The sequence below is a fragment of the Humulus lupulus genome, chromosome 7 (genome assembly GCF_963169125.1).
Source record: "Humulus lupulus chromosome 7, drHumLupu1.1, whole genome shotgun sequence".
Taxonomy (NCBI): Eukaryota; Viridiplantae; Streptophyta; class Magnoliopsida; order Rosales; family Cannabaceae; genus Humulus; species Humulus lupulus.
In genome coordinates, this window is record NC_084799.1 from 205,195,539 (window position 1) to 205,208,680 (window position 13,142).

Below are 13,142 nucleotides of genomic sequence, written 5' to 3' on the forward strand. Positions count from 1 at the left end.
GATCATAGTCCGGTAGTGTTGGACTCTAGTCCTCCGTCTTGGGGCCCTTCTCCTTTCAGATTTGATAATGCTTGGTTGGAGCACAAGGATTTCTCTCATCTTTTCCAGAAGTGGTGGGGCCCAGCTAAGGGGCAAAGGGAATCTGGCATGATTTTTATGTCAAAACTAGACTCTATTCGTGGTCATATTAGGAAGTGGAGTCGTCATGTCTTTGGGGAGAGGAAAATGCGGAAACATTTATTGGAAAGGAGGCTGTTTGAGTTGGATAGATTGGAGGAAGGGGGATTTTGGAATGAGAATCTTCTTTTGGAACGATCAAAGGTGAAGGAGGATTGGCAGCAAATTGTTTTTGAAGAAGAAAGAAGTGTGTGGTTTAAGGTTAAGTGTCGATGGGCAAAGGAAGGGGATGCTAACTCCAAACTTTTCCATAGCATTCTTAGTGCTCGGAAAGCAAGGAATTTCATTTCTAGAATTGAGGAAGATGATGGTACTATTTGGGATAAAGATCCCGATATTGAAAGGGCTATTGTGGGCTTTTATTCAACTTTGTATTCGGCGATGCCGAGAGATTGGGTGGGTGTGGACGGGATTTCTTGGTCTCCAATTTCGTCGGTTATGGCTTCTTTCCTTGAGCGTCCTTTTGCTGAAGACGAGATCAGACAAGCGGTTTTTTCGTGTGATGGCACTAAAGCCCCGGGGCCAGATGGGTTTTCCATTGCTGTTTATCAGAACAATTGGGAGGTAATGAAAAAGGATTTGATGGATGTATTTCATAATTTTTTCAAGGACGGTGTTATCCACGAAAGGATCAATGAAACTTTCATTTGCCTGATTCCGAAGAAATTGAACAGCTGTCGGGTAAGGGACTACAGGCCTATCAGTCTAGTCACTAGTCTGTACAAAATTATTTCAAAGGTGTTGGCTTATAGGCTTCGAGGAGTTCTCTCAGACACAATTGCGGAAACTCAAGGTGCTTTTGTCGAGGGGAGGCAGATCTTGGACACAGTTCTGATTGCAAATGAGGCAGTGGAGGAATATAGAAGCAAAGGAAAAAAAGGTTGGGTGTTCAAAATAGACTTCACCAAAGCTTATGATTGTGTGGACTGGGATTTCTTGGAGTTAGTTTTGGAAAGGAAGGGTTTTGGTGAAGTTTGGAGGACGTGGATGCGTGGGTGTTTATCCTCCACTTCTTACTCCGTCTTTGTGAATGGGCGGCCGAGAGGAAAGTTTAAAGGTTACAGGGGTATTCGTCAGGGGGACTCTTTGTCTCCATTCTTGTTCACTTTGATAGCAGATGTTTTAGGTAGAATGGTAGATAAAGCTAAAAGTGCCTCGGCTCTGAGAAGTTTCTCGGTGGGCAAGGATAAAGTGGATGTGAGCCACCTTCAGTTTGCAGACGACACGATTTTCTTCGCAAATGATGAGGAGTCGCTGGTAGTTCTTTTGGACATTCTAAAGGTCTTCGGTGGAGTTTCGGGGTTATCTATCAATTTGCCGAAATGTCAGCTGCTGGGGATTAATTTGCAGAAAGAGATGGTGGATCAGAAAGCTAGTGAGATTGGGTGTGAAGTGGGTGATTGGCCTATTCAGTATTTGGGGCTTCCTTTGGGGGCTTCTCCACGCTCCAAAGGGTTTTGGGACCCGGTGTTATCTAAATGTGCTACTCGTTTGGATTCCTGGAAGAGTGCATTTCTGTCTAGAGGAGGGAGGCTGACTCTTATTCAATCTGTTCTGTCTTCCATTCCCGTGTACTACCTGTCGCTTTTTTGTATCCCTAAGAATGTGGCGATGTCAATTGAGAAACTGATGCGCGACTTTTTTTGGGAAGGTGCGGACAATTCAGGTGCCGATCATTTGGTTTCCTGGGTCGATGTTTGCAATTCTCGTAGTCACGGAGGCTTGGGGATTGGGAATTTGGTTTTGAGGAATAAGGCTTTTCTTATGAAGTGGTTGTGGAGGTTTCCATTGGAAAAGAATTCTTTATGGCATAGGGTGATCAGTAGTAGGTATGGTGAAGATGCTGGCTTCTGGGATACAAACGTGGGGAGTAGATTTTCAGTTCGTGGTCCGTGGAGAGATATTTCTATGTTGTACGAGGAGTTCAAGCGTAGGGTCTTTTTCAAGGTGGGGAGGGGTGACAGGATTCGCTTCTGGGAGGATAAGTGGATTGGTGATTGTTCCTTGAGCTCACGGTTCATTGATCTAGTCAGGGTGTCCGAGGCAGTGAATGTTTCGATCAGAGACTTGGTGGTGGCTGATGGTGGTATTAGCTCGGAAGGTCTCGGCTGGGATTTCCGTTTTAGAAGGAATTTATTCGACAGGGAGATTCCTAGCTTGATTGAGATGTTAGATTTGATTAAGGATGTGCACCTGCCAGAAATTTTAGAAGACAAAAGGATCTGGAAACCAGACAGTAGCGGGGTTTTCAGTTGCCATTCGGCCTTTCGCAGCTTAGCCTATGATCATTTAGGGCCAGAGTGGCCGTGGGCAAGAAGGTTATGGAAAAGTGATGTCCCATACAAAATTAAAGTGTTTGGATGGTTATTATTCCTTGACAAATTGAGTGTCCATGAGAATTTGCAGAGGAGGAGACCTTTCCATTCCTTGTCGCCCAATCGATGTGCTAACTGTAATAACAACAGCGAGTCAGTGGGACATTTGTTTCTTCGGTGCTCTTTCGCCAGCATCGTTTGGAATAAAGTATTACAAGAATTCGGGGTCGGTTGGTGCATGCCTTCCTCCTGTGCGCAATTGTTTCTCTCTCATTTGGAGGGAGGAAAGAGGGTGACGCGTTTATGGCAGTGTACTGTCCTCGCTACATTTTGGGCTATTTGGTTGGAGAGAAATTCGAGGACTTTTGACGACTCATCTTCTTCCGTGGACAACCTTTGGGATAAAATCAGGTTCTGGGTTGCCACTTGGGTGTATAGAACGAAAGAGTTTGAGGGTGTGTTCTTTCTGGATCTTCGTAGGGAGTGGGTGCATTTGTGGTCTTAACTTTTGTTTATTTATTTTTCACTTTGTTACTACGGTATTCCTCCGCCATAAGTGAGGGTTTTCAATATTATTGAGAGGAGGTCATTTCGACCTCTTACTCTTTTTTCAAAAAAAACAAGAGAACAATGGTGGTGCAATGAATACAAACCCTCAGCTAACACACGCAGGTTTGTACACTTATAACTTGTATTACAAAGTTTCTTTCTCACACCATTTCTGAACTTCTCTTCTCTCTTTTTCTCTATACAAAACTAATAATTCTGTAACAAACTCGTCCTTTCCAGCCACCTGCCCTACAAGTTTTCAATAACTCAGTCAATCATTAGCATCAGAGGTGTAATCATCAAAACACCTCAGCAAATGATTGTCTAAAAAATTCTGCAGCTCCACCTTTTTTCCACAGTTGAGTTGTTTGCTCAATGTGATCCTCACCAATGTTGCTCAAGAGGATTGTTCGAACACCGTGAGACATTAACACATAATGAAGTAAACAAAGAAACTAAATAGGCAGACCATTGAAGCATACAACATCATAATGTTGTTATGTAAAATAAATGATCATGAGGAAGTTGCAGAGAAATAAAGGATGATTCAAGGGAAGAAAAAATCATCTAGTTACGAGAGTTGTCATGCCATGTTTTTAAGCTCCAAAACTATAAAGCTGAGATAAGGTTGGCCAGTTTGAAAAGATCATCGAAAGGCCCCAAAAGGCTGAAACCACATGAAGGAGCATCTGGTGTACCTTTCATGAAGAGCATTGCTGGTGAATAAGCAACCACTTTCTTTAACCGATCTTCAAGACACGCCTGGATGATCTGTTTTTCCACTAACACTTTCCTAAGCTCCCCACTTTTTTTTTCTTTTCATCTCTATAGGAATAGCCATGCATGATTAGTATCATTGCAGCCACTAAATGGGACAACTTCATTCAAGAAGATAGGAAAAAACGTTTGTCACTGATAAATGTGTTATTGTATAATTTATGTAGTTATAGAACAAGTTCATACGACTTGAAGACGTGAAGAATCACTATTTGTAAGCAAAATGGACTCCAAACTTCAATTGTTTTAGAGATATACAAACATAGAGAGGCAAACTATTTTTTTTTTTAAAGAAAAGTATGTCTTTGTGATCTTTTCATTGAAATCTTAGAATATTATTAATTTCATCTTTTATGATTTTTTTTGGTACATGTATTTGTTTTTTGGTATCTTCTTCTTGGGTGTTCTGTTCTTTCCTTTGCTTTCCATGGCTGATCCAAGATCAACACCTCATTAGGCCCAAATCAAAAGCCAAGTCCAAATTCAATCTTTGATTTTGAGTAGGTCATTGTTGGATTACTTAGCAGCTACTCTTTGCTCTTTGAAGTCCCTAGAGGTCACTTAGCTAAAGTCCAAGTTGCTCTTATTTACTTGGAGAGCAAGTTCATCTAGCACTTGGTAGTTTTACTGTATAAAGCAAATGGTATTAGCTGATAATTATACAAAGATTACACAATCTACAGAACTCAAAGAGGAAAAAAAAAGAAGAAAGAAAGAGAGGAGCTAAGTATATTACAAAAGAAAAGCAAATGTTCACTTGCAAGAAAAATAATCAGCCAAGCCTTATAAAAGACAAAAGATAATAAAATAACATAAAAGACTAAAATAGCCTTAAGATAATAACTATAACATTAGCTATACTTTTCTTTGATAAGAAATAGTTTTTTCTTCAATTTTTCATGTCTTGTCGTGTTCAACAATTGGTACCAAAATCATATCGGAGTAGGGCCGCGTTATTAGGAGTTACTTAATGTCATCTGCAAGCTTGCTGGTGCATTCGAAACTTAGCCAACACAATGGTGACCTTCATGTTGTCAGAAGTATCAAGCTGGATAACAAAAATGATCAAATAGGCAAGGTTAAGATCTTGGGGAGATTGTTAGTGGCAATGAAGTTCCTCCACTTTGAAAAAGTGAAAAGTCAAATTTGGTAAGGTTATGTTTGTGATCAAAGACCACAATAGAAGAATAAATGCTTGAACACTACTTAAGAAGGGTAGAAATACCTAAGGAAGCTTGGGACACCTTCAAAGCATTATTCTCAAAGAAAAATGATACAAAATTACTACTCTCGAAAATGAGTTGTTGTTATCTATTACTCAGCCATATCTTCAACATTGTAAATATGATTTTTTTTAATTGATTTCATCATTTATATATATATATATTGGGATTAGAAACATCTTAAAATGAACCTTTAATTTTAAAAAATATTTGGGCAAAATAGAGAAAAAATTGCCCAATTTCTGACTTCTATTCTATTCCAACCAACCTTAGGCAAGCACGATCAAAAGTTTCAAATTCACTTCAAATGCAAGCCAAACCTTAAAATTGACAGTAAAATTAAAATAATAATAATGAAAAAAAAATTGGTATGCTTTAAAAGAGAAGTGAGAAAGAGAGAGAGAGAGGAGAAATACCCATTTAAGATGTAAATCCTCAGGGTTAAACCTCAGTGACAAAGTTCTATTCATATGCAACCCACCAATAATCATTACAATTTTGAATGAAATTATTAAACAAAACTTGTAATGATTCAAAGGTCTAAAAATTTACATGGCAAACTTTGATTTGTTGTATGAATTTTCATCGCGGTTCAACATCTGTAATGCATGTATTGCATGATAGGGAATGATCTCCTTTCCACAAATCTGTGTCAGCAAAATAGGCTGGTGGTTTGGGCTGAGGCAATACTCTCTCACCACTCAACATTAGAATAACAGAAGACATGTTAGGCCTATCAATAGGATTTTGTTGCACACACAAGAGATCGATGTGAATGCAGCGCAATGCTTCTTCCATGTTGTTGTATGGATCTTCTAACAAGCACTTGTCAATAAGCCTAAATGCTTTGCCTTCCTTCATCAAATTCCAGGCCTTGCAAATATAATCAAAACAAAAATAGAAAGAAACAACTCTTAATGTGACAAATTTATCCAACTTATCAGATTTCAAATTATTTTTTTTCGTATGTAAGCTTACCAATCCAACGAGGTTAAGACTGCTATTTTCATCGTAGAAGCCTCGACCTTTCTTTCCACTTACTATCTCTAGCATCAATATGCCAAAGCTAAACACATCAGACTTTAATGAGAATAATCCATTGAAAGCATATTCTGGCGCCATATAACCACTATATTTGGATAACATTATTAATTAGTATACAAATGATTATATTGAAGTTACTAAAAGAGGTTTTTTAAAATCACTTACTAGGTTCCTACTACTTTGTTTGTGTTTCCTTCTATTTGGTCTCCACCAAAAGTTCTAGCCATGCCAAAGTCTGAAATTTTGGGGATCATCGCCTCATCAAGTAACACATTACTAGCTTTGAGATCTCGATGTATAATTCTCAATCTGGAATCATGATGTAGATAGAGAAGCCCCTTAGCAATTCCACATATAATTTCGAAGCGCTTAGGCCATAGTATTAGTCTGCTTTGCCTTTCATCTGCAAATGTTGACTTGTACTTTAAGAAAAAAATTGCAAATCATATATATATAGAACATCACATGTATTAATTAAAAGAGGTGAAAAGTCTTACCAAAAATGAAATAGTCAAGGCTTTTGTTGGGCATGTACTCATAAATCAATAGTTTATCTTCTCTATGAATGCAATAACCAAATATTTTTACCAAATTTCGATGTTGAAGCTTAGCAATTAGCCTAATTTCATTTTTGAACTCATCAACTCCTTGTCCTGAACACATTGATAGCCTCTTCACAGCAATTTCTTGCCCTCCTTCAAGCAAACCCTAATGTCTAATAATGAAAAGAAAAAGGAAAATCCCATTACTGTTTTTCTTTTTGCTCAGAGAGAAAATGATCTGAAGCAGGTAAATGATCGAGAAGCTTACTTTGTATACAGGTCCAAAACCACCCTCTCCAAGCTTATTGTTTTATGAGAAATTATTAGTGGCAGTACTAATAGTATGCATATCGAACAATGGAAGCTCCAAGTCTTCATCTTGGGTTTTGTTTCTCTCAAAGGTGCCTGTGTAGATTAAAGGCCTAAATACAAATGCAAACCAGAACAAATAAAATTTCGAAAGATAATCAAACACAGCAATATACTTGGTTCCGTCGACTAGACAACCTACATCCAAGGATGAGATCCCCAAGTCAAATCCACTAATGACGTCCCTAAAAAATCAATCCCAGGACAAAAAACAAGCAATCTTACTTCATTTAGTACCCCAGAAAATACAATGAGAAAACCCTTCCAAAGCCTCTCTATACAATCTTGTAATGCTAGTGTTACAACCTCTCTTTTTGTTTGTCTCTTTACCATCAAATCAAAATATATATGAGCTGGAAATTAGTGGCACAACTTCAACACTAGTGGCTGTACTAATTATTAAATTTTTGTCTGTTTTTCCAATTTATAATTTGCAAATTTCCTATCCAATCCACTCATATCGTGTCTCAAGGCAGGTTATTATATATTCACAAGTACAATGCTTTTGTTCTGTTCAAAATGCCCGCTTAAGTATAGAATGATCTACTCTACATGTGTCTTCAAACTCAGCATTTTCTTCAAGTTCTATTCAGCTTCTTATGTATTTAAATTTTATACCAAGAGGGTTGATTAAAACTTAATGACATTGTTAGTAATAAAAACTCGTTGATTTCTTTAAAAATTAGTACTTGGTCAAAAAGTTTCCACCGGTAATGCATAAATGAAAATGGTAGAGACTGTTACCATAAGAGTATCTCCTCTTGCGAATGTAAAAGCCAACTAGAAACATGCCACCAACTAATCCGACGATGATAGCTGCAATTATCAATGTTCTCTCCACCTTGACTTTACGATCAGTTCATGCTTTTTCATGATTAACTTTTGGAGGAGAGAAAACCAAATATTAGAAAATCCATGTAGAACATACTAGTTATAACCAAAACAGAATACACTTGAACTTTATATGGATCTAAATTTTTCAAGCTACAGTTTACCTGTTTCAGAAGCCGACATTCGAATATATAGATCTTGTCCTCCCAAGTGATATTCTCTTATGTCAAAAAGATCTCCAAACCAGAGCACGCAGCCACTGCCTTTTTCACTGATATCTAAGTTTGTATAAGCCATACAAGAGCAATTGCTCAAGCATTTAACCCTGCATTCCTCTAGATCCATACTCTTATTCACCCAAGTATATTCAGTATCAGGCACTTTCAAGTTACAAAATCTAATGAACCCATCTTTCTCCTTATCATGGCAGCTCAAAGGATTGTTCCTCACACACCCTTCTGACCAGGACTTCTCCTTCCAATTTTCTTGATTCTTAGGCTTAAAACGTTCTAGACATTGGCAAACTGGATTATTTGTTATGACATATACTGAATTAGCTCCACATATGCCATAGACATCACACTCATCTTTTGGAGCTGAGCTATTGGTCTCCCAAATTTTCTTTGATTCTATCCATACCAAGACTTCTGCCACATTTTTTGTTTGGTTGAGGACCCCTCTTAAGATCAGTGAAGTTTCGTTCATGATCATTTTTGAGATCACTGACTTACCTTTGAGGTCGAAAACAAAGTAAACTTCATCATCATTGTACACAAACTCGTACTCGAAAAGTGTGTTTGCCCTCCTCTCATCAAGATGTCCGCCGAAACTTATGCCATTCCATGACCCAACTCGATGAAATTTTGCAGACCCTTTACGCATAATTAGTTGAGGGTAAGTGTGGTGTCGTTCATCAAGCTCAATCCCATAAGTCAAATCTCCATCACAGGGGTCATCCCAACTCTTCCATGCTGATAAACGCCTATTGAGACCTCTCCTCAAGTCCCATCCAAATTTCGCTCCAGGCAGGTTTGTATCAGTAAGATAATCAAAGCTTTCCCACAAATAGTTCTCTGTATTTTCATCTTTCTCATCTCTCAAAACCAAGTTACCATTATCCAAGAGCTGAACGAGTGGTTCCCGGGCTTGTTTCGTTGAGTTCGTAGACCAAACGACCCTCTTATTCTGTCCATAAAGCACAAGATTTCCTGTGTCGTCTATAGTCAATGAGCCAGATGAATCGCTAATCGGTTCACACCTGTTTGCCACCCAAACTACAGTTGAACTGAAATGCTCTTATACCAAATTCCCAGATAATGATTCTTTGAACTCCCTGGAGAAAAGAATCTCAGTTCAAAAAGTCCTTCTCTAGATACCAAAGTTGTGTTTTCTCTCATAAATTCTGAAGGTCTAATGGTAGCAAGCGAAGCTAACGTTGTTGTACATAGAGAAAGTCTCAAAACAACAAAGGTAACCATAAGAGAAAGGAACTCCATTATTTTCAAGCTCATGATGAGTCCAAAGTTACCATTTAAACGAACATTGTAATGATATAACTTAGGAGACACGGCATTGGAATTAACCCCATTATTTTCAAGCTCATGATGATATAACATTGTAATGATATAATTGGAATTAACCCCATTATTTTCAAGTTGATGATAATTTTGGAGGTACTTTTGAGGCATCTTCTTGGAAAATCACAGTCAGACTCAGGCATGGAAAAATGCATGTGGTAGTGAACGCTCTTAACCCCACATTTGATGATGTGGGGTTAAGAGCGTTCAGTACCACATTCGGGCCAATCTTGTTAAATAACCAAATACATCAAGTAAACAAACAAAGTAAACTTATGCTTTATTTTTATTATTGGTATTAAAAATTAATTAAATTCTTGTCTAACAAATTATATAGCATAAATTTTTTTTTCTAGAAAGCATATTATTTTTCTTTAAAAAAAAGGCAAAATATCTAAAAGATATATATGTATTTAATTAAAAAAAAATATTATACGATGCATATATGAAAAAAAAAAATTAAAAACATTATATGATGCATATATGAAAAAAATTATTTTTTATAGGAGACTATGAAAATAATAAATAAAAAAAAAGTAAATGATAATCTTAATGAAATAATTGATTTAAATAGGTGTAACTTAACTTTTTTATTTTCTCTTTTTAAATAAATATATCAAATCTATTTTAATGTTCTGATAATTTACTTTCCCAATAACTAACATATATAAATTAATGGAAAAAACATCAAAACGTAAAAAGAAGAAAAAAATGAGCACCTGTTAGAATTCTATTGGTGGGACAGTGAAGGGATAGGGAATTTGGGATAACTGATTTTTATTCGTAATTACACCAAGATTTGGATGCAATATTTAACCACAAAACACTTTAAACATTTACATATTTTATTTTAGAGCACTCACTTACAACTTCTCCCACACTCTTTTTAGACACTTATATCGTACTCACTTATACTCACATTTTTGAGACACTCTTTAACCATACTTTGCTACAAACTTAGACACACTTGCAAGGGATCCACGATTCCTATTTATAGTGCTCTAAAGTTGGATGCCACAACCGACTTATATTAGCTAGAATATTCTAGCTTAAACCATTTGGTGTAGCTTCGTAAAACTAGATGATTCTAATGGGCTTGGGACCATTGCTAGATTATTTAAGTTAATATCAGAGGAGTGAAATCGACTTCCTATTGATGAGATCAATATGATACTTGCCCCCGATCCATTTTCATTGGAGGATCCATCGACATAAAGTTTCCTATAACTTCATCATCAATTACTCCAGTGCATTCCACTACGAAGTCAGTCAAGGCCTGCCCCTTAATAGTCGTTCTGGGATGATAGGTGATCTCGAACTGTCCGAGTTCGACAGCCCATTTCAACAATCGACCTAAGGCTTCTGGTTTTGATAAGACTTGTCGTAGTGGTTGGTCAGTCAGCACATGGATGGGGTGTGCTTGAAAGTAAGGTCGAAGCTTTCGAGATGAGTGGATTAAGCTGAGAGCCAACTTCTCCATTAACAAGTATCTCGATTCTGCCCCCAATAACCTTTTGCTAACATAGTAAACTGGTTTTTGTACCTTCTGATCTTCTCGAACGAGCATGGTGTTGATGGCGTGCTCGGTTGTGGCGAGGTATAGATACAAAATTTCCCCCGTGATAGGTTTTGACAAGATAGGAGGCTCTGCGAGATGCTTCTTGAGCTCCTGAAATGCCAGCTTGCATTCCTCTGTCCACTCGAATTTCTTGCCCCCTCTCAAGAAGTTAAAAAATAGAAGACAATAGTCTGTAGACTTCGAGATAAACCTATTTAATGCCACCATTCGCCCAGTCAAACTCTGGACATATTTATGTCTTCGAGGTGAGGGCATGTCAATTAATGCATGGATCTTGTCAGGATTAACCTCTATTCCCCGTGCATTCACAATGAAACCCAAAAACTTCCCCGACGACACTCCAAAGGAGCATTTCTGGGGGTTGAGCTTCATGTTATACTTTCGTAGCACAGTGAAACATTCTTCGAGGTCGTCCACATGGTTATTGTTATGTCTTGATTTGACCAACATATCATCAACATATACTTCCATGTTATTACCTATCTGCTCTGAGAACATCATATTTATTGTGCAATATAAACAAAAAAAAGAAAAAAAAAAGAAAAAAAAAAAAAAGAAAAAAAAAAGAAAAAAAAAGAAAAAAAGAACATCATATTTACGAGCCTTTGGTAGGTGGCTCTAGCATTATTGAGCCCGAAAGGCATGACGTTGTAACAATACAACCCTTTATCTATCACAAAACTCGTATGCTCTTGGTCCGGGGCATGCATGGCAATCTGGTTATATCCAGAATAAGCGCCCATGAATGACATAAGTCCGTACCCGGCTGTAGCATCTACGAGCTGGTCAATTCAAGGTAAGGGAAAGCAATCCTTAGGACATGCCTTATTAAGGTTGGAGTAATCAATACAAGTTCACCAGGTACCATTAGGTTTTGGAACTAGTACCGGGTTAGCGACCCAATCAGGGTAGAAAACATCTTGTATGAATCAATTTGCTTTCAATCTGTCGACTTCTTCCTTCAGGGTTTTTTTCCTGTCATCGTCCAGGAGTCTTCTTTTTTGTTACGCCTCTGACATTATTTGGGTGGATGTAGTTTCCTCCTCTGATATAGATTTTGAAATCTACCTATGGACCAAGCATCTTCAGCCCAAAAGTTCAACGCTAGCTATAGAATTTTTGTTTTGGTTGTAAGGATATATTGGTGTGTTGATGATCATTTATGTATTTATTTGCTTAATTAACTTGGAAAGAAACTTGTTTATATTGAGTGAAACTAATAAGAACATATAAATTACCTGTTATATTTTTTGCAATCTTTGTCATGAACTTGATTGATTACACCCTCAAGAGTAACAGTCAAGTTTCTACAAAAATTCTATTAGGCTTTCTTAGCTCACAAACATAACCAGAGTTGGCTAACACTGTTTCTGGTTTTCACACACTAGTAGAGTAGGTAATAATCTTATTCTTTCTGGGGTGATTAGTCCTAAAGCTACATATAGGAACTCAACTGTACAATCTTGAATGTGAGAGATAGACAATGTTACTTAAAGACCAACTCTTCAGTTATTAACGGTCATAACTACCAAAACTGATTGGCTGGACTTGCAGAGAATGGTATAGCCTAGTTGAATATTTATGTTTTAAACAACTTTTACAACAAGAGTAAAAATATATATTTTCGGTAATACATTTGTGGGGTCATATAAAAATTTACTATTGAGGTGCATTTTATGTACACTAGTTTAGAAACTTCTTTTAAGAATTTGACTTGGCTTCTTCCACCCAAATTAGGACTTCAAATGTTCTCAGAGATGTACAGCAACCAAATCACACCAAAACCAAAATACCAAACACTGCAGCAAGTAACAAATGCAGCAATGACAAGTATAGAAAACACAGGGGAGTTCAGAGCATAAAGGTCTCCTAAGTTCATTTTGCTAGTCTTGCCATCTCAAAGAGTTACAGAATACAAGAGAGAAACGGTGGTAATACACACAGAGCTTCTCTTCTCTCTTTTTCTCTATTCTCTACCTTTTTCACCAGCCATGTACCGTACAAGTTTTCCATAACTCAGCCTTAAAACACCTCAAAAAATGATTGCCAAACCAAATCTGCAGCCCCACGTGTACCAACTGCAAATTCTAGTTGTTACCTTAATTTTAAATCACCTTTTCTCCACTGTTGAGTTGTTTGCTTTGCCATAAATATATATA

General features: G+C 37.3%; 1 long non-coding RNA gene and 1 pseudogene across 1 annotated transcript; both read right to left on the reverse strand.

Annotated features, from left to right (window-relative positions):
- Positions 1 to 3,682: 3,682 nt before the first annotated feature.
- LOC133789219 (uncharacterized) lies at positions 3,683 to 4,414 on the reverse strand. The gene is made up of 2 exons (XR_009873515.1): positions 4,268 to 4,414; positions 3,683 to 3,812 (listed from the first exon to the last, which is right to left on the reverse strand). It is a non-coding gene; the product is annotated as an uncharacterized LOC133789219 (long non-coding RNA).
- Positions 4,415 to 5,397: 983 nt separating this feature from the next.
- On the reverse strand, positions 5,398 to 9,327 carry LOC133792632 (G-type lectin S-receptor-like serine/threonine-protein kinase At4g27290; annotated as a pseudogene).
- Between the last annotated feature and the right edge of the window lie 3,815 nt (positions 9,328 to 13,142).